The 22,685-nt window shown below is 36.0% G+C and overlaps 1 protein-coding gene across 1 annotated transcript in view; it reads right to left on the reverse strand.

Moving 5' to 3' along the window:
* LOC309843691 (uncharacterized protein) overlaps window positions 1–22,685 on the reverse strand; it is a 560,969-nt gene that overhangs the window by 53,527 nt on the left and 484,757 nt on the right. The window contains exons 7-8 of the mRNA XM_082689341.1: window positions 22,235–22,361; window positions 20,961–21,075 (exon numbers count right to left, since the gene is read on the reverse strand). The gene's annotated coding sequence lies outside the window, so the exon portion shown is untranslated. The remainder of the gene's footprint in view (window positions 1–20,960; window positions 21,076–22,234; window positions 22,362–22,685) is intronic.

Here is a 22,685-nt window from a genome sequence, read left to right on the forward strand (position 1 = left end):
GACTCCCACATTTCATTTTGTAGACTTATGTAACTTCCTGGAAAAACCTTTCCAACTCCTGATATGATATTAAAATAGATCCAGGGAACCTTAGAAATTGAAGAGAACTCATTAAGGTAACATAGTTATTATTGAAGCCTAAGTTAGATATTCTCAAACAGTTTTATGATAGCATATGGGTCTAATATTAGTGATGCATTATTGGATCACTGGAGTATTTTATACATGATACCATAGCTTTGAATTAAAAGCACCCACACAAACAGAAAGCTAACTATAACTTATTTATCCTCAATAAATATATAGTGGAAAGATATATCTTCTTCATATCTGACAAGGGAAATGATATTAGAGTTCTGTCATAATGAGATAACTATAAATTAAAAGTCCCTAACTTTCCATTTTTTTTTTAAATAAGAGGAATAAAAAAGGCAACTGGAAAACATTCCTGAAAGTCCATAAACAATAACATTCTTTTATTTCCATTCCTAAGAATGCACGTGCACTTATGTTTAAAAAAAAAAAAAAAAACAGTTGAGAGGTGCCTGGGTGACTCAGTCAGTTAGGGGTCTGCCTTTGGCTCATGTCATGATCCCAGCATCCTGGGGGCAAACCCTATTCTAGGCTTTCCTGCTCAGCAAGGAGTCTGTTTCTCCCTTTCCCTCTGCCTCTCCCCCAACTCGTGTGCTCTCACTCTCTCTCAAATAAACAAAAAAAAATCTTTATAAAAAAATAAAAGTTGAGATTTCATACCAGGTCTTCATATTTTTATCTCAATAGTTCCAGGATGTACCATCTTCTTGAAGTAGGTTGAAATACTTCACATGCTCCACCAGAAGATAATTCTGATGCTTCGAATTACCCCTAAAATTTAGTCCACATTAGTCGTCTCTGAAGTTCTTAGAAAGCTAAGAGTCACCACAACAGTCTGGTTCTAATACAATCCTACTCATTCTTTTCTAAGAATGACTAAAGATTTTTTAGATTAGAGAAGTTCTACATATATGCTTTATAGTTGTTTAAGGATACTTCTACTAGAATTTATCCTAAAATTTCTCCATAATTTATTCCAATTTCAGATATATAAGTGGAATAATCCATAGTTTGATGATCACTAGGGTAATGGTGCTCAAACTCGTTCAGTTGGTAGAATAACTGAAAATTAAGGCACTCTATTCGAAATATCACAAAATAATGTTGTATTAGGGCACCTTCATGTAAGTGTCTACCTTCAGCTCAGGTCATGAGACCGAGCCACACATCAGGCTCCCTACTTAGTGTGGAGTCTGCTTCTCCCTCCTTCTGCCTCTCTCTCACTTGTGCACACTCTCTGTCAAATAAATAAATAAAACCTTAAAAAAGTAATGGCATATTAAATTATGATATGAGTTTGTAATAGTTTATTCCTAGATGATGCAACCATAACGTATACTTGCAAAATCACAAATATCCTCCCACTTAGCCACAAGAAAGACAAACTTTCTATATGCTTCCTGATAGTATGTACACAATATCATTTATGAATAAATCGTGCTACATAAAAACAAAAACAAACAAACAAAAATAACTTGAATGAAAGATTTCAGTCTACCTCTCAGTTTACAGAAATTACCAGTAGAGAAGAACATGGTCAGCGACACTACAGGGAGGCAATCAGCAAAACCCAGAATGAGAAAGACACTGAAGGACAATTGATTCCATTTTACAACAAATACATTGCAAAGAACTAAAAGAAGAGGAAACTTAGAGATTGAGAGGGACTTTAGAAAGATATCAAGCAGGGACACCTGCGTGGCTCAGTTGGTTAAGGATCTGACTTTTGATTTTGGCTCAGGTCATGATCTCAAGGTGGTGAGAAAGAGAACCACATTGGACTCCATGCTCAGCAGGAAGGCTGCTTAAGATTTCTTCCTCTCCCTCTACTTTCCCCCTCCCCCTGCTCTCATGTGTTCTGTCTCTCTCTTTCTCTCTAAATAACCAAAATCTTAAAAAAGAAAGAAATGTGTTAACCAAACACTATGTGTGACTCATGTTTGAATCCTCATTCAAACAAATTAAGTGTTAAAAAAAAAAAAAAGAGATAATCAGGAAAATGTATAGACTTATGGAATATTTGGTGATATTAGGGAACTACTATAAATGTTTGTGGGTATAATTGTGTCATCATAGTTTAAAAAATAGTGCTCTATTTTTAGAGATATATACTGAGCTATTTATCAATGCATGCATATTATATATGGGCTTGTTTCTAAGTAATCCAGAAAGTTAGGAATGAGTGAATGGTAGGTATAGATGAAACCAGTTTGGTCATAAATTAAAGTTGAATAGTTGGGAATATATCTGAAGGAAATGAAATCACTATCTTAAAGGTATATCTACACAAGTATGCTCATTACAACATCATTTAAAATAGCCAAGAAATGGAAATAACCCAAGTATCTCTTGACTAATGAAAATGTCATATATACATACATATATATTCAGCCATAAAAAAGAGGGAAATCCTTTCATTTAGAACAACATGGATGAACCTTGACGTCATTATGCTAAGTGAAATAAAGCAGAGAAAGATAAATACTATATGATCTTACAGATGGAGTCTAAAACAACCAAACTCACGAAAATAGATTGTAGGTGAGTGGCTGCTAGGGGCTGAATAGTGGGGATTAATGAATGATGGTGGTCAAAGAGTATAAAATACCAGTTATAAAATGAATAAGTCTTGGGGATTTAACATACAGCATGCAGACTGTAATTAACGATACTGTATCATATACGCAAAAGTTGCTGAAAGAGTAGATCTTAACTCTTCTGACCAGCAAAAATAAATAAATAAATAAATAAATAAATAAAAAGTAACTACATAAATATCTAAGATGATGGATATGTGTTGACTAGCCTTATTGTGGCAAACGTTTTGCAATATATTACATAATGTTATATGTCAAATATATATCAACATAGCTGGAGTAAGAAGATATCAATTCTACCCTTGCCCCTCAAAAAAAAAGTTGAATAGTTAAACCTCTATGTATAATGGGCATGTAGAAGTTCATTATGCTATTCTAATTTGTGTATATTTAGTATTTTCCATAATAGAAAATTTTCAAAAAAGAAAGCTGATTATCTATAATGTTTCCATTAATACTTACATAAGTGGGAAACCAAAAGAAAATACAGCAAAAAAATGGAAGCACTCGTTAGAACAGAAAATTAAGCTCATTTAGTAATATTTGGGGGTTGGGAGGAATTCTGAACAGGGTTTGGTATGAGGTATTTCATTGTTAAAATGAATCTTCTAGAACAGAGGGCACTGAAGAAGCAGTGCAGGAAAACCACAACAAAACCAATATATTTGAATTATGTGCTAATAGAAGCAAAGAGAGAAAGATGAAGATCAGCTAGAAGGTTGAAAGGAATGCTCTCCTTACCTTATTTCACAGACCAAACTCTAAATCATACCTTTTACAGAAGTATTAAAAGCTTTATAGATTGAAGAGAATGAGTAGAGACTAGAGACTAGCGGGTAAATAATTCAAAAAGCACTTTTATAGTATTCAAAACAGCATCTATTAGTCTTTTCTCTGAAATTTTGAGTGTTTAGACCTAGGCTGTGTGTTAATCACTTTAAGGGTCCATATATATTTTTTCACTGCTTTCAGATTGATGTCTGTTTTGGTGTCTGGTTATCCAAATCATTTGTCAATATTTTGTCTGCTATTTCACTTGTTTTCTCCAACTGGGACTGAACGCTGTTGTTCATGGTCAAATAATGTAAGACATCCACATTCCTAAGTCAGTCTGAGTGTTTGCATCAAAACTTGAGTGAAACCATTACCCTTTTGTTGGCCCATCCCTGGTCTTGAACTAATTGGAGTGTATTTGTTTGGATTATCATCAAATTGAATCCACCATTCAATCGATAATTGAACTATGCTCCTAAGATGCATTCTGCTTAAAATTGAAGGAAAATAACACAGCTTGACCCTTGTGAAGTGTTATGAAGAGCTGGAGTCAAGTGGAAACTTCTTTTATTCTGGTTGGAGTATTTTGTTGCTACCTTAACCTTATGCTGGGCAGAGTCATGAATAGCTACATAAAAATTCCTTTATCTTTGTTGTTTCAATGTCAAGAGGTCTTATTAACACAAAGGCATTAAAACTGGATTGAGTCTGTAGCTAAACATTTAATTTTAATGCTTAAACTAACCTAAACTAAGAAAACAATAGCTGTCATTTACTGAGTAGGTATTTTAATCAAACATCAGGCAAAGGGCTTTACATACAATGTTAAATTGATAGAATTTTTCATTATTTATTGATTGGCATTCCAAGAGATCATCCATCCGGTTGTTTCCATCAAACTTACCACTCTTTGTTCCAGACTTTGCAATGGCAGTAAGGAAAATTATTGCAGCTTTTATCTTTATATTTTTTAAAAAGATTTCATTTATTTCTTTGACAGGCAGAGATCACAAGTAAGCAGAGAGGCAGGCAGAGGGGTGGGGAGCAGACTCCCTGCTGAGCAGAGAGCCAGATACAGGGCTTGATCCCAGGACCCTGAGACCATGACCTGAGCCTAAGGCAAAGGCTTAACTCACTGAGCCACCCAGGCACACCATTATTGCAGCTTTTTAAATATGCATCCTGCTGTGGGCTGGAGCCAGCTCATACTGATTCGGGTGACTATTCTATACATCTTTCCCCAACTCCACATTAAGTGACATCATATGGTAGTTTAAATGGCCATGGTAGGAGCATTTGCACTACAGAAATGAGACAATGTCATTATTTTCCCCCAGCGGGCCAGTTGTTAGACATTTACTAATATACCACTGTATGTATTCTTCTTTCATCTTCACGTAAATGGAAATGTCATTGGGAGGATCTAAGAGTCCAGTTACTGTTACTGCAGTAACAGTTAAAGTTAGGACTAACTTTGAACAAATAAGGGGAGAAGGGAAGAAAACAAGCATCAACAGAGTTCCACAACCAGGCATTCCCCAATTTGTTTGTTTGATTTCTTGAAAAGACCACATAAGAGAGCCATGATCCTTTGTGTATTCTTTCAGTAACTTGGTTGGGGAAAGGACTGGGGGAACACTCTCCACATGGGGGTCAGCTAACTAGAGCCCGTGGACTAAATGTAGCAGACTTCCTGTTTTCCTGAGTTTTACTGGAGCGCAGACACAGCCACTTGTTTCTGTGTTGTCTATGGCTGCCTTCGCACCTTAACAGAAGTGCCGAGTAGTTACCACATGGCCTGTAAGGCCTGTAAAGCCAAAAATATTTACTATCTGGCCCTTATAGAAGAAGTCTTCCAGGATGACTGGGGTTGTGATATGTTTGGCAAATGGAAGATATCTTAGTTGGAATTTAATTCTTGCAAGGATGAGGTAGAAAAAAGCTATTTCCTGGTTTTCCTTGTTTTATCTTCATCTAATGAAGGCAGCCACAGGAATGTAAGATATGTCCCTAAATTTTATTGTATCTACTCATTCAATTTCATCATGTAGGGGAAAGTTTCATTTATGATGTCAGGAACACTCATTATTGTTCTCATGATGATTGGGATACCCAGACCTTCTACCTGGATCTCTTTATTCAATTATTTATTCATTTATTCATTCAACAACTATTTATTAAAGTTTCTAGGATCCAGCCTACTAGGTTCTAGGTACTAGAGGTATACTCATGAATAATCAAATTTCCTGTCCATATGGAGCTTATATTTTAGTAGGAAAGGCATATAATGGCTTGCATACTGTCTAATATCAAACAAGATGTGATAATCATTATGAAGAAAATTGAAATCAGAAAAGTTGCTGGGGAACAAATGAGGTGCTTTTTAAAATGTTTAGGGGGAAGAAAGCATCTCTCAGGAGGTGACATTTGAACAGAATAAAGTGAAGGGGTCAGCTGTGCATTTCTGGCAGAGGGAACAACAGAGGCTAAGGCTCTCCAGTGGGTGTGTGCTCGGCTGTGAGAAAAAGAAAGAGAATGAAAAGAGGGGTTCATGATGTCAGAAAGGTAGGCAGGGGCAAGGCCCTATAGACCTTGTGACACAGTAAAAGTTTTGTATTATATTTAATTATATGGAAAACCATTGGGAAGCTGTGAGGAGGGTGCTGACTTCCGGTGATTTGCCTTGTAGGTTATCATCCTCGCTCTCATGCAGAGTAGAGATGACAGTGGGCAACAAGAGGGAAGAAGACAGTTTACAAGGCTATTGCAATAATGCAGGCAAGAGATGACCTACATGTGTAGGGTCTAGGGGGTCCCAGGAACCACAAGAAGGTAGTTAAAATGATTTTGGATTGAAAATGTTTGTAGACTTCTTAAGTCTTCTTTATAACGGAGTGTTAGTTTAGTTCTCACTACACAAAATAGAGGCTAGGTGAGAATTCACGCATTTATTCAACAAACACATTGACCATTAATAAGGGAATGATAGGTGCTATGCACCTGAGATCAGAGGTCAAAAGAAGTTCAGTTGAATGGACATTCATTGGCAACAGCTGGGCTCCTCATCTGTCAACTCTCTCATTTAGTTCCTATAAGTGAACCCGTCGGACTCTGACCCCGACACCCCCCACAATGGATTCACAGGATACTCTAGGCCCATGGCTGCTTGGACTCATGAGGCTCCCCCAATTCAAGATACTCTTTTCATCTAGAGTTTGAGAATGGAAGAAATTGGTTTAAACAGAATGTAGTTTACACAGTGCACATGCACATGTACACAGACATACATACACGTCCCAGTTCCGATGGACAACAGTTGAATCTTCTAAGTCTTGCCTTTTATAAATGTTACTTATCTCTACTGACACATTTATGTCATTCTTCAGACAATTAATGGAATTTCTTTAATTAACGTTTTAATTTCGGTGGCCTCGCCTGTCCGTAGTTCCTTCCTTCCTCTTTCACTGTGAAGCTTTTAGGTAAAATGCACCAAAAGTTTTGAACAGCTTTTCTTGAAGGTCTTTCCTATTTGTTTGACATACAGAGGCGTATGTTCTCGTATTAACCCTACAGCTCTCCATGTTGCAATGGGTACTGTGAATTCAGTATCTGTTGTGAAAGTTACGCTTCTTTCTTTGTCCTAGAAGAAGGGCAGATCTTTGCTGGTTTCCCAAAGCGGCAAGACTCAAGCCCTGAGTGAACATTTGGGCACTTTAGTAGAGTGGTGGCGTTTCTCTCTGTAACACAGACCTGCCTGTGACTCCAAAGGAACCTTGCAGTGTCAGCTAAAATTTAGGGTTTACAAAAAGGAGGAGGGACGTGAATCAATTGGCAGACAGTTCTTGAAGCTAATATTCCCGAGAATACTGTTTTTGAAATCTAAAAACTGTGGAATCCAAATTGCAATGCAAGGCACTCTGATGGGACTGAAAAATTATTTTAAAAGCAAGGAAATGGTAATGGCTATGGGAAGTTTTATATAATTGAGGTTATATATAAGTGCATAAGTATATATGTCATATTGCTGATATATTTTTAATTCTGAACATGCCCTAAGTGTACAACCTTGGCCATATTTTCTTTAGTATTATCATGAAGAAAAATAAAATGGAGACATGGTAATCCTCCCCCAGGTGTCACTGAGCTGCTCTGGACTTTCTCCACCTCACAAGCAAGGCTTCGGAGAGTGCCTCAGGAGCCCGGGAAGGGTTAAAGTTTTGTCTGTGACACTGAAATTGAGGCCAGCTGTAGGTCATATTCACGTCCCAGTCACAGGAAAATGAACCTGTGAGACAGAACCTAATTATCTGCTAAACCAAAAGCCAGTCTCAGTTCAATAACTTACGACAGAGCTAGCAGCCAGATATAGTGTTACCATGGCAACGCTGGAAAAAGCTCCACTGCGGTTGAGAATAAGGAGGAAAAGAAGGAGACTGTAACCCTAAATGTGCTGTAGCTGTTTGATCTCAGACAAGTGGTCTGTCTGGAAAACCAGGTTATTCTATACATGTCTACCATTGTCTATTCGCTTTAATATCTGCTACAATTACTGAAAAGGAAAATGCAATCACAGTGTCCTCTGGGCTTAAAAATAACCCATCAGCAAATGGCTAACTGAGAATTAATTTTAAAGAGAAATACATAAGCTTCCTCTTTCTATTCCTCTGTGCCATCCCTAAGTATAGAGAAAGCAGGACACAAAGGGTGGGGATTCTTGAATACCTCATCATTGTAATGAATGAGTTCTGTGTCCACAAAATGCACTGTCATCCTATTTTCTTCTTCCCAAATGCTGAGATAGTTTTGACAGAAAACTTTGGGGAATTAAGCAATAATAGTTGCTTTTTGAAGGGGTGGCAGTAGAATTGGAGAGTAAGAGAGAACTAATTTTTCCTTGTGAACTCCACCTAAACTTCCAAGTGAAATGATTTCCTCGAATATCGAGTTAGAAAAAATCAAACATTAGAGGGAGATAAGCCCTGGCAGGTTGGTCATTTTTCTTCTTGCCAGTTCGTCTTTGCAGTTTCTGGAACAGCACTGGATTTCTGAATTTAAGAGATGATATAGCTTCTAAACATAAAAACTTCAGAAGCCCAGTTACCATGAATACTGTGCAAACAACATCTCCCTAAAAATATTTGCAGAAGAAGAAGCAATAGCTTATCATACAGTCATACCTGGAGGAGAAATTCAGAAGCGCCTTTTTTTCCTTGACTCCTTTCAATCTTTCCCAATGGAGACAAATCATGTTAAAGCTTGTCAGTTACAATTATTGGATTTCACCATATTTGACAATTTTGATATGCCATTAATGATGTAATAAGACACATCTAGCACATTATCACTTGGGCTTGCTATCCAGTTGTAATGCCAACTTTGAATCACATGTATGTATAAATATACAGATACAGCAGTGTTTCTTTATGTATAACTCATAAACATATTGGATTTGGAATATGGACAGGAAGGAATATGGAGATGAATAATATCCTCTTCATATGCATGAATAACTTTGCAGTAATGCAAATGAAAAAACACAAAATGGAAAGTAGGTTTCTTCCAGCAGAAATAAGACTGAGAAAGTAGCCTGAAATTTGCCAATATATTAGAGTCACTTATAATGTCAGTGAATTTTCTTTGGGATGGCACTTCTTTTAAAAACATTTTACCCTACTCTATTCCGTTTTCACTATATAATTACACAAGTCCACAATTTCAGATTTCTTAAAACTACCATGATGTGTGAAAAGGAACTTTAGGATTTAAAGAAGATAAAAAGGTTGCGGGGGGCAGAAAATCAACATCAAAGGGCAAAATGAATTTTCTGATTAATTTCCAGGTAGAAGTAACCTAACCTCTGCTCCTGACCCTAACTTAATTCCCTTTCAAGTAAATGGAAACCAGAAAGTATACCCCTTTCTAAGACAGATGTTTCTGAGATCTGATTATTAAAAGGGTTTATTAGTTGCAAAGATGCCAACAATACAGTCCAATAATACACTGTTTGGATCCTATTACTCCTAATATAAATAAATTTTTCTTTTAATCTTTCTACTTAGATGAATTAATTACTTAGAAAAGAAAATGAAGCAATTTTATCAAAAAAGCATCTGAAAGAGCTATTGATTTAAATGCTTTTACATTTTAGCCTTATCACACATGATTAGCTTGCAGATATGAGCTTAATAATGATGCAAAGCACCAGATTTCACTGGTTTCTCTGTTCCACTTGAATTCCCAGAAAAGATACTGAAGCACTAACAAAGAAATAATACTGTTTTCCTCACGATGTTCTTTTGGACAGTCTTTTTAAACTATTCCATTGCACATTTTCCTTAAAAGCATCAATCTTTTTTATATCTTTGTGAATAAGTGTCTTGTGTTTTTATTTCTAAGTGTAATCCTAAAATTCATCCATAAGTAAGAATTGTGTGAAGCATACACTCCATCCAGTATAAAGGCATTGATATGTTCAATTAACATTAAACAAATACAATAAAATAAATTGTAGCTGAAAGTAAGTTTACAAATTAAAACTGAATTTATAGATGATTAAAATAATCTGCTTGCCATATGGAAAATACTCTGCGTTTGTTGATTGAGTGAATAAAATAAATAAACTAAACTATCTGCTAAGGACTAAAATAGGAGAAAATGCAAAGTCTTTAAAGAAACTAGAAAAAAAAAAACACACACACACAACAGACTAACTCATATGCTACCCTTGGATAAAGAACTGTGAATGAAAAAGAGTCCAATTCTTAGATGTTCTAATTCATTCGCTAGGAAGGAAAAAGAAAAGACAAACCAGAAATACAATAATCAGTATTGGTTCTACCATTTTCAAATGGACTAGAACATTCTGGAATACGTAAGAATTGAGTATAAAATAAAGGTGACATTTCACATCTCTGATTTCTACTTTCTCCCCATTAAGGCTACCTACTGTTTTCTAGTAATCACTAACTTCTTCCAATATTTCTCCTTGGGTGCTGGTCTTTCGCCCTTGCAAAATTCATGAAATCCTTCCCTCAGGAGTAAAACCATATAATGCTGCTCTGAAAAAGTCCAGCCTGAGGATTAAACCTCTCCACATTGGTCTAGCTGGTGTTTTGGATCCTCTGAAATTCCACAACATCTTCCTCCTCTTCTCAGCTATCTCCTTGATGGCCCTCGCAAAAAAGGGAGCTTTTCCAGATTTCGTCCACCACTCTTAGAAGATGGTGATGGCTAGAGGTTTAGAGGGGAACCGGGCAGGTTCAGACTTCCTCTAGTTCCCCCCTGATGTCATTCCTACCAGCATGTACAAAGTTACCTCCCTAGAATTCCAAGTGGGCAGTGACCATAAACCCTCTGGTCTTTATGTCTTTAGATTTACCTAGTGGGAATCTATTACCCACTTCCTTCCTATAGAACCTCCAACACCAGGAGCCAAATATGTGATGTTCTTCATCTACACCCATTTCTGTCCTTTTCTCTTGTACTCTAGGCTGGCTCCTCACTGCCCACAGCCTAGAAAGTTTCATGAGGTCCTATGTGATGGGAAACTACCTCTAGCTCATACCCTGAACCCTTTTCTCCTTTATCGTTAGCTTTTAAAAGTTCTATGATCCAGGTTCTAGCATCAGAATAATATTTCTGGCCATGTTTTTGGGGAATTAAAAATGAAGCCATTTCCCTCTCAAGAACTTAGTTCTTCCAAAAGTAGAGCAATTTGTTTTGAACTTATTGTATTTGCTGAGAAAGTTTTTTGAAAACATAATCTATTAGGCGCTTTAGATCTTCTGTTGACTATGTTTCTTTTCTTTTTTTTTTTAAGATTTTATTTATTTATTTGACTGACAGAGATCACAAGTAGGCAGAGAGACAGGCAGAGAGAGACGGGGAAGCAGGCTTTGTGCTGAAAAGAGAGCCTAATGCTAGGCTCGATTCCAGGACCCTGAGATCATGACCTGAGCCAAAGGCAGAGGCTTAACCCACTGAGCCACCCAGGTTCCCTTGACTGTGTTCCTTGATCGTGTCATATGCCCTCCATGGATAGAGAATATAAAGCAAAAAGCATGATCTGGGGAAGAAATCTCCCTCGTTGAAATTTTCTAGATACCATTCCCACATACAATTAATAATGGGTCCATCAATTCTATCTTCTACAAATTCCTTTGATCCCTTCTTATCTCTCCATTTCCACTGCCACCATTTTTGTTCAGGACATTATCGCCTATCCCAATTAATATCCTAAGGGTATCATTATATATAAATACATAAATGTGTATTTATCATCAGAATACTACTTATAGTCTACGGCCATACCACCCTGAACGCGCCCGATCTCGTCTGATCTCGGAAGCTAAGCAGGGTCGGACCTGGTTAGTACTTGGATGGGAGAATACTACTTATATTAGAGAAAAAAGGATGGAAGAAAACCCAATTTATACTTTCAAATGGATTAGTTAAATAAATTATACTGAAGTAATAACATAATTAGCGTATGCTAAAATGACAATATGTGGGAAAGTATTCATTTGGTGTTTAATAATTAAAAAGTAAGTTAGAAATGATTATGAAAATATTGAGTGTATATGTGTATATGAGAGAGAGACAAAGAGAGGGAAGGTATGAGTATATACTACATGATGAGATTAATATGTTTTTTGCTTTTTTGTCTAGAATTTCAAATTTTATAATATGAACACTTGTTATCACTGTGCAGGTAGAATTTAATTTATTCTGTAAGCAAAGTAGCTGCATTTAAAATAATATGAAAATATTTTGTATTGGCTCTAGACGGATTGAGCCTACTAGGCTTAATAAATTTGAACTAACAAGTTTAACTCCATTCACAACCAGTAACACTATTTTCCCAGTTGCACATAGAAGAATTCATTATTTTCAGGAAATGAATCACTTGAGGAGGACAGAAATTTGAAATAAGATATGTTTTCATAAAATAATGTTATAAAGAAATTTCTACCTTTTTCTAATCAAAATATATTATTTAGGCTGAAGGCTGAGCTATTCTGATTTTATTTCATTAATTACTGAAAGTTGCAAGATTGCTTATGTTCACTATGACAGAGATTGCTAGTCTTCCTGCAATATCTGTTCTCATTTTCCTCCAGTTTTTAGCTGGGTGAATGACTGCCCAGAATAAAGTCTACCTTTCTATGCAAGCACTCTCCAAAACCTTTAGTACCTGGTGCCTAAGCTCTAAGGGTATAGTGGAACATGTGTATTAAAAAAAAAATCCAGAAATTATCTTTAAAAGAAAGTATAGTGCCCTTTTCTCTTCTTTTTCCTACTGACTGAAAGTAAACAACTTGGTGGAGGTCCAGTGGTCATCCTGAGACTACCTGGGAAATGGAAGTCACTTAAAAAGAGCACCAAAATAGAAGCAGCATAGGTTCTTGACTTCAAAGTGCTGAACTAGGTTTCTAGGAGAATGACTCTTGAAGATAGGTAATCACCTCCAAATTTTCCATGATTTGTTTTACATCTACCTCTGGATGTCACAATCACACTATAAATCCAACATGTCTGATATCAAAGCTCTATTAACTGAAATGGGAACCAAGGAGGGGTCTGATGCTGGTTTACAAAAGGATTATCATGATTCTCATTCTTCTAGTGTCAAAAGGTATAGAAATTTAGTGTCATCTTCTACTCCTTTCTTCCTTGCCACAATCTGTATCCCCATGCAATCTACTCAGTCATTAAATCCTTGTATAGTCAAAAGATTTCTCACATTTACCTCCTACTTTTCACACTAACTAAGGGTAGTGGTTCTTCATTTTGGGATGGTTTAGTCTCCATAGGAAATCTTATAAACACTATTCAATCATTTCCTCCAGAAAAATGTATATCCACTTGAAAAATCTTCATGCAATCTCATGGGAAAATAAAACCTTAAAAGGCCAGGGATCTGTGGACCCCAGGTTAGGAACCTCTGATTTTGATATTTTTGTTTTGTTTTGTTTCTTCTTGTGTCTAATGATCCCTAACATCTTCTCATTTCAACATTCTCTATCCAACTCTGTCTCAGTTGGAGTGTTAGTCAATCATCCAGGATATTTTACAGAATGCATCTGCATAGACTCTATTCCAAACTTAATGAATTGGAATTTATAGGATAGCAAGAGCAGTGTATCTTCATAAGTAGTTCTGATATGTCCTTTGGGCTGAGGTCTTAAGTTACACTGACCTCAGATTAATCTTGTGTCTTTCATCCTTGCTTCTCTCCCCCAAATTGTTAAAGGATTCCCTGTGCCTACCACAATTACCAGAAGACCTCCCCGTGAGCACTGTGGGGCCTCCTTCAGTTGATCCTAGCCAACCTTTTAATAGTCATTTTGTAAAAATAAACCCAATATTAAAAAAAAAAAAAAACTGAATGTCAAAGATAGCCTATCATTTCTGTTCCTGCTCTTTTGTACATACTGCATATTCCTCCTGAAATTTGGCCCCTCCATTATTTCTTCTAGAAACTCTTCCTATCTGCCACAGAGCAGCTAAATACAGCCTCTACTAGGGATTTTTTTCTTGATTCTTAATAACTAAAGTAAATATTTCCCCCAAACATTTCAAATCCCAAAGCATTGTGTTTTCGTATTCTTTCAGGATCCATCACATTATGACTTGATAACTTTTTTTTCAGTTTTCCTTATTTTCTCATAAGAACATAATATCCTGTGAAGAAAGAATTCAAACTTCATTTTGTGTTTCCCACATACCCGGGAGAGATTCTTATTCTGTATAGATAATGAAAGAAAGTATGGATGAGTGGAAAGATGGATAAAAAGATTGAAGGGTTAGAAGTCTCCTGTTTATAATAACCTATAACTCTACTTGTCTGTGGGGCATTGCCAAATAATGAATTTAGCAATCAAAGAGTATTCCTGCTTAGAAGTAAGATTTGTGGTGCACCTGGGTGGCTCAGTGGGTTAAAGCCTCTGCCTCGGCTCAGGTCATGATCCCAGAGTCCGGGGATCAAGCCCCGCATCGGGGTCTCTGCTCGGCAGGGAGCCTGCTTCCTCCTCTCTCTCTGCCTGTCTCTCTGCCTACTTGTGATCTCTGTCTGTCAAAAAAATAAATAAAATCTTAAAAAAAAAAAAGAAGTAAGATTTGGGATGAAGTCAAAGATTAATGATGAAGATGATAAAGAGAAATCATTACCAGGCATTCTGGTAATCTCTCTGTACCGGACAAGACCCAGAGAGGCGATGTCCAAATTTTCTATTAATAATTGTGTTTAGCAGATCTAAGGTTTCACTGAGTTTAGATCACTCTTGTGGAGGGAGCAAGCAAAAGCTTAAGGAAGCATAAGTTTCTTTCCCTATATGGTTTTAAAGACACTGGAATGTTCTTCTAAAGGTGGGAGACTTCACACAGTCGGTTAATTTTTTTAAATCATTCCCTTCCAATCTCCGAAAATATCTAAAAATAACTTCTTTTCATACTAGTCGAGTGTGGAGTTATCTCTGTGTCACCTGGATTGAATGCTCAAAATCCCTGAGGCAGGGCTGAATGCTTTATCCACCTAACACAGTTAAAAGCATGTTGTTACTCCTTATTGACTCTAAAATATGTAAACCTAGTGTTTCTGTGCAATAATGTAAAAGTACAAATACTGGGCTTTGAAATCTGCTTGATTGAAGTTCAAAAATCACTGCATAAGTGACATTATATATTGTGAAATAATCAAAGGTTAATCTGTACATGCGTGTACACAGCTTGTATTTTTAAATCACAGAACATTCTATAAGATTTTGCTAAATGAAATAGTGTCTATTGTTACTGCTGATACTGCCATTTTTTTAAAACTACCAGTATAGCATGGTTAAAATAAACTCTGGCTTATTGGTGATTTTTTTTTTCTTATATAAAATTTTTAAAAGCAACTTTTCCATTTTGAGATTGAAAAAGGAAATAAGGCTGGGCCTTTATAGCTAAAAGGAGCAATAGTATGACTGAAATAATCCTCTGGTGATCATGAAAGTCCCAAATAAGTCTACAGAAGACATAAGAAAAGGCTTGGAGTAGGAACCCAAGATTTGTGCAATGAAATTGATTTCCATTCAAATCAGGTCTTTTACTCTTCTTGAAAATGTCAAGGTGTCAGCCCTGGCCATTACAAGACTGTGATTTATAGTTGCGACAAAGCGATAGTACCAGCTGACTGTCTGGAGCCCCACTGCAGAGTCTGGAAAGGCCGCCGATGACAGCCTTCCCTTTTCTTAACCAATCAGCAAGCCTTAATGAAAACCCAGGTCTTTCCCCTCCATCTTGATAAGAAAATGCTACAATACAATCTGGAAAATTTACGTGGTGGGAAATAAGCATCGTAGGAGGAAGTAGGTATGGTACTTCCAGAGAATAAATAACCATTATTTATGGTAATCTATATTTCAGACATTTAGAAACACATTCATAACAGGAGCGTAAACAGATGTTCCCAATATGACAACTTATTTTAATATACTGGAAACCACAGCATAATTTTGTAATTTGATTAATTAAGAAGAAGAATTGTGAGTGTTAAAATCAATTTCCAAACTCTCTAAATTATATTTATAGCATAGCTCATCTGCATCACACAAAAAAAATTCCAAAATGTTTTGCATTAGAAACATTATTCATAGCAAATTAATCTTTTTCTCATTGAGAAAGATCCCTAAATAGCACTTCTTGATAGTAAAATGTTTAAAACTGTCCAGGTCATATCATGATAAACAACCAAGCTGAGATGAGCTAGCATTTAACATCCTAATCATATAAAACCATATAATGGCTACAATTGTATACCGACATAATGATATATATAATTATATATACATATATAATACATATATATAATCATGTAGTAGACACAGTTATATACAGTATAATTATATATCTCTATATAAATACAACCAAATAAGTTGTCCTATCTGTATATAATTACAGCCATTATATAATTTTATATGATTAGGATGTCAGCAACATAAAACTCCCTAATATCAGTGTTGGAAGTGGAAGGGATATAAAATTCTCTGTAACAGAACAGCCTAAACATATGGTGGCCAAGGATAAACATTGGACTACAGAATATAATCACTATGGCTTCTTTACCAAACTCCCCTTTCTAATGACCCTACATAATTTTTAAAATGTCAAATTCCCCAATGAGTCCAAATACTGACTTTCCTGATGTATACCATGTATTAAATGATCAAGGAAAATGTTAGTAAAATGTAATTAATCTCCAGGATACTCAAGGTCGCAATGTTTTGGTGCAGATGTTGTAGTTACAATCCTGTACAGAGCACATTTGGACTAAATAAGCTAATACTACCTGTATGTTCATAGGCTCCACTAAATTTACCAAGACCAATATACATTAAAGAAGCCTATATCATATCACTGTGCTAAGCAATTTAGAAATCTGTAGTGGTTGTTGGGAGCCCTGCTATATTTTGCCTGTCGGAACTTCCTTCAACTTCTGCCCTAGACATTAACCTTGCTATGTTAGTCTTACTCTGCCTCCCTACACAGCCTGTCTAATCTGAGTAACTCTCATCTGGACAGAGAAGTGGCTCCAAGACAGAACCCATCAGAGACTTTCTGAGAAATAAGGTTGATGTTGGGTAGAGAGAACATTTCATTTTTTCTTTCTGGAACCCCCGGCTCTAGGAAGGATGCGTGATGCGGTAGCCATCTTTGCCACCACAGAGAGAAAATGTGAGAACAAAGTCAACTGCCCGAGAGTGAGGTTAATACCACACTGGAGAAAGAAAGAGAGAGAGAGAGAGAGATGGAGTGGGAGAGGGTATGGAGGGGAGGACCTGGGTAGAACAGGAGTAGAGGAGCTTCCTAATTTGAGCTCGGTTGTTTTTGTTGTTGTTCTTGTTTTTTTACATTCAGCTTTATGTATTTTTTTAAAAATTTTAAATTTTTTTATGAACATATAATTTATTTTTAGCCCCAGGGGTACAGGTCTGTGAATCGCCAGGTTTACACACTTCACAGTTGAGCTCCCTTTTGAGCCTTAGCTACTGAAAGAGTCTGATTAATGCCGTGATTTATGCTAAGGCTAGTCTTCCTACCCTTTGACTCAAAAAGTCCCTTGTGGAATGGAATAGTACCCAACAGCTTAATCACAAACTAATTTTTTTTTTACCCAAAATTCACTTTAAAAGTATTTTCCTTTACATCTTTATTTGATAAATCAGGTGTTAATGAGGAAGGTGAAAAGAAGAGAGGTTCAGTTCCATAAGAGAACTAGTGGTTGCACCAGTGCTAGAATTCTTGTCTTCTAGCTTCTACTCCACTATTCAAATTTAATGGTGGCATTTATGATGCAGATATCAAAAGCTCCAAGTTTATTTTGCATATTCTGTTAACTCCCAGAGAACAGCCCAATTAGAATGCATTGGCCCTTTGACTAAGTAATGTAATTGCTACTTCAAGAAACTGCATGATCAGGGGTGCCTGGGTGGCTCAGAGGGTTAAAGCTTCTGTCTTCGGTTCAGGTCATGATCCCAGGGTCCTGGGATTGAGCCCCACATCAGGCTCTCTGCTCAGTGGGGAGCCTGCCCCACCCCTGCCTGCCTCTCTGCCTACTTGAGATCTCTGTCAAATAAATAAATAAAATCTTTTAAAAAATTAAAAGAAAAAAGAAACTGCAAGATCAATATTATTAACTTACTTCTTTTTTTTTTAAGAAATTAAATGATGGCTTTTTTAGAGGGATTGAAATCATATATAAATACCACATTTTAGTCCAATTATTCTGGAAATACCATGTTTATAAACGTGATTATTAACATTTTCATAGTCTATGGTTTTAGATCACCAGACCTTTGCCTAATATAGGAAATCATAAAACTAACAAGTAGACACTGCAAAATTCTAACAACAATCCATATCTTGCCCAAAGCAACTCAAAGTAGATAGGTAGGTTGCTTTATCTGCAACTAGAAAATAGGACAAACCACATAGAAGACTCATCCATAAAATAAAAAAAGAATAAACTGCCAAATTACAAGATTCATAAAATGCTAAGTTACACAAAAAGGACAAAAAGTGTTAGATGAGTGAGAGCTATCTTTTATAGATCATAAGCTATTTGACAGCAGAATTTCTCTTTGTCTTTCCTCTAGTGGGCACTCAGGAAACATCTGATAAAGACACTGATAGCACACAATTTTTGAGTGTTCCTGGATCTGAAATAATTTCCCAATGGTGTCTGCCTCTCACCCTTGGGGACAATGTACACCCAATAAATTTTGGTGATGAAAACAATAGTGTGTTTAGCTAAAGCAAATACTGAGACCCAACTAAGAAGAAACAAACTAATATTTTTTGAATGTTTTCTTGGTGCTAGAAACTAGGCTAAGAAGTCTACTTGGATTATTTCATTGATCAATCATTGTCTACTTAAATCCTTGATATTAAAATATCATTAAAAAAATTTAAAAAAATCAAAGAGTCATTAAAACTTCAATGGAAATCAGTTTGGCTGTTTGGTAAATTATGACTCAGGCTATATCTCAATGCATCGATGGCAACAATTACTTTTTATCATTAATATCTCAAATCTGTAACTAATATTCATACATCTGACATTTCACATTATTTTTTTTTAATAGACGATTTTGTTTATTTACTTCACAGAGATCACACATAGGCAGAGAGGCAGGCAGACAGAGAGAGCGGGAAGCAGCTCCTTGCTGAGCAGAGAGCCTAATGCAGGGCTGGATCCCAGGACCCTGAGACCATGACCCAAGCCACAGGCAGAGGCTTAACCCACTGAGCCACCCAGGTACTCTGACATTACACTTTAAAGCCAATCACATTTTACTAAATAATTAAGTCTTAACTGGCCACAGTGGTCCCATGTGTTGATGTAACCTTAATACACTGATGTTTTTGTTTTTTTAAGCTAGATAATACATTTACAAATAAATGGATACATTAATGAATCAACAACTTATTTTAAGTTGACAAATTATATTTATGAACTGGTTTTCATTCTCAAGCAGGATCTTTCCACAGCAGTAACAAAGATGCATCACTAGTGAGTCAAAGTTTCTGTCCTCTTTACAACTTATAATCCATGAGACAAAGAATGACAATCTTTTTCCAGAACCTATATTAATTCTAAAGGAAGACGTTAGGAAAGAAGTTGCTAGAAATTTCATGCCTGAGTGGGCCATACTGGCCTTTATATGGATTTTATAAGCAGTTCTTTTGCTCAACACTAGGAGTAATAAGTTATAAATTCTTACAGATGTAAGTAATAAGTAATAAGTTATAAATTCTTACTCCTTATAGATGCATGTCTTATAGATAAATAAAGGGTAAAGAGCATTCTCTAGAGTCAATAACAGATACGGTAGGGATCATTATTTTATCTTTCAAATTTGGCATCATACAGAGCTATTATTTATCAGCAATTTGCTCTTTCAGGATTACTTTATTACATTTATTTATAATATTACCAAATCATGGAAAGGGATGGGAGGAAATGAGCTAGAAAGAACATGTAAGTTGTGTTATCGTTCTCCCAAAGTAGCCAGCGCATTCCCTGTTGTGATACGTCTAATTGTCGAAAAACACATTATCTCTTTGTTTCATGTATATACGTAAGTGATTTAGACAGTGCACTAGGTGGCCCTCACTAGAGCACATTCTATGGAAGGAAAACACATTTTCTTTAAACATAAGATACAACTCCTTTGAGATCCATTAATCAATTTTCCTTCTAATTGAAAAAGTCACCACAGAAATTAGAATACGAATTTCATTATTCTAGAAAGAACCTTAAAAGTTGACATGTCTTTGAACAATTGTATCAGAAATCCTTTTTTAAGTACATTTTCGTTTTCTGGCATGGCTTGAATTGAATTCTAAACTTTCTGCTGCTTGTCCTCTAAGCCCCTCTGGTGAATTTAAATAGGCTTCCCTATATATTTAGTACATTCAAGAATGCTTTGTCGCAGTGCCTACTCTGCTTTATTATTAGAAGGCTGTCTCGGAAGTCCAGCAGCCAGTTTGTTTTCTGCCATTAATAAAGAGTCTACTTTTTTTCCTCACTTCTTTGAAGAAGTTGAAAAGACTCCATGTTGGGTGGGGGGTGGGGGCAGGAAGAGAGACAGAAGTGAAGTGAACCAACTGTGGTGTAATCCCCCAACAAAAAATGTTGTCTAATGTAGAAACCTCCCCAAGGTTTACAAATGCACAGGCTGGGCTTCTAGTGTGGTATATAAGAGAGTGATAACCTAGCCACAGCCCGGTTTCCCTCTCCCCACTAAGAATATGAAGTCTACTATGAGAAAGATGTTATACTTTTTAAATCCTACAGAACCAAATCCGTCCACTGGCTAGTGTTTCACCACCACCCAAATGTCTTACTGAAGATGTCCGGAAACTGGAAAGATAATCACAAAGCAAATCTATAATCTCTCACAATTCCCTTGTAAGTCTAGGAAAATAAATAGAAGGGTTTCAAGAAAGACCTACCAATTTGGATGTACAAAAGATTGAGGTTGACTCATGGCCTAGGGAAAGCTAATTCAAAGGCAAGGAAAGATGATTCCACAGAATAGTCCCTTGGTGCTCACAAATCGTCAGACACCTACCAACAGAGAGGGAGAAACTTCTTAGAAAAAAAGGAATGGTTAAATCCACCTACACAAAAGACACCAAAATGCCTTACAAGGCTAGGACGAAACCTGGAAGTTATTATTTTTATGCGGTTGACCTAATAGAGAGAGACAGACCATGATTATTAACACGCTTGTTTAGGAATTAACTTTTAAGGTAACAAACTTAAAATCACATTACTTACATGAACAATGAAAGATTTAGTTCACCATACGATAATTTTTCACTTCTAATTTCCCTGTACAACATGCATGAAATTAGTTGATTATATAAAACTATTTAAATCTTAAATTCATTTAATATCATTACCTTTCAAGTTCCTCTTACTTTTAAACCTTCACAAGTAAAACATTACATATGAGTTAATGTTGTTGGCTAGTTAATGTATGTCATGTGCTAAAACTACATTGAACATAGAGAGAGTTGGGGAAAAAAGGAATGAAAGTTGAAGCTTGAAGCTAGCTCATTGAAAAAATGCTGTGGATGATTTTATGAAGATGTCTCCATTTTTACACTGATTTTACTGATGTTTTTTAAAAACTGAAGATACGTATACATATATATGCATATATAATATATGTGTATATATGCTTCTGTGTATTTGGTTACTGATTATCGGAAAACTAAGTATGCAGAAGACAAATAATAATAACATCTAAATTTCTGCGTACTAAATGTACATTTGCAGAGCTACACTAAAAAGTCTTATTTTTGAAATGTTTACAAATGCCCAGGATTTTTAAAAACTTCTCTGTATGAGAAACTTCGTTTTCCTTATCCAAATACAGTCACTATGAGATCAGTGGAATTTGAGTACCGAGTTAAAGGTCTAGTAAGAAATTAAACAAAAGAATCCAAGTAATCAAAACGATGCCTGTATTTGTTCCTACTGAAATGTAGGCTGCACTGTGTGTGTAAATGGCAAGAAAATTTGGGCGTTAGCTAACCCTTTATGTACTGTTTTCTCCAAACTCATCCAAACATGACAGCTTGTAAAACCATTTACATATTTATCAGGTGAGTTCGACCAAGCCTAGGCACGTCCATTCGAAGAAAAACGTAAAGTAGTATACACCTTTTCTCATTTTATTAGTAATTAACTTGTACTATAATTCCCCTGTGATACTTACATCTCTTCTAGGTATTATTAATATAGCCTAATGCTTAAGAATATCTGTATATAGCTCTCCTTCAGCTTCACTGGAACACTAAAGTGTTACAGACTTTTATACTAAGAAAATATTGATCCCATGAACCCTGAAATGAAAAATAATCATATTTAGATATGGCAAAATTCCAGAAGTGGCTTCCTTGATGGGCCCTAAAAGATTTAAAAGACAAACAAACAAACAAACAAACAAAACACCATTTTGGAAAACTGATGTGTTCCTTACAAAGATTAAAAGTTAAATGCACGAATATCACAATATTCACAGAGCAGTACAAAAGAGAGAGAAACAACTAATACTTCATTGGTCTTTGATCGATTTTAGCTGGTAAGTTTAAAGTGAGTGAGGATTGTAAAAAAAAAAAAAAGGAACTTGAAGTTCATAGTAAATTAACAAGCAAAGTGAAAAAAGG

Source organism: Mustela nivalis (genome assembly GCF_964662115.1).
Source record: "Mustela nivalis genome assembly, chromosome: 1".
Taxonomy (NCBI): Eukaryota; Metazoa; Chordata; class Mammalia; order Carnivora; family Mustelidae; genus Mustela; species Mustela nivalis.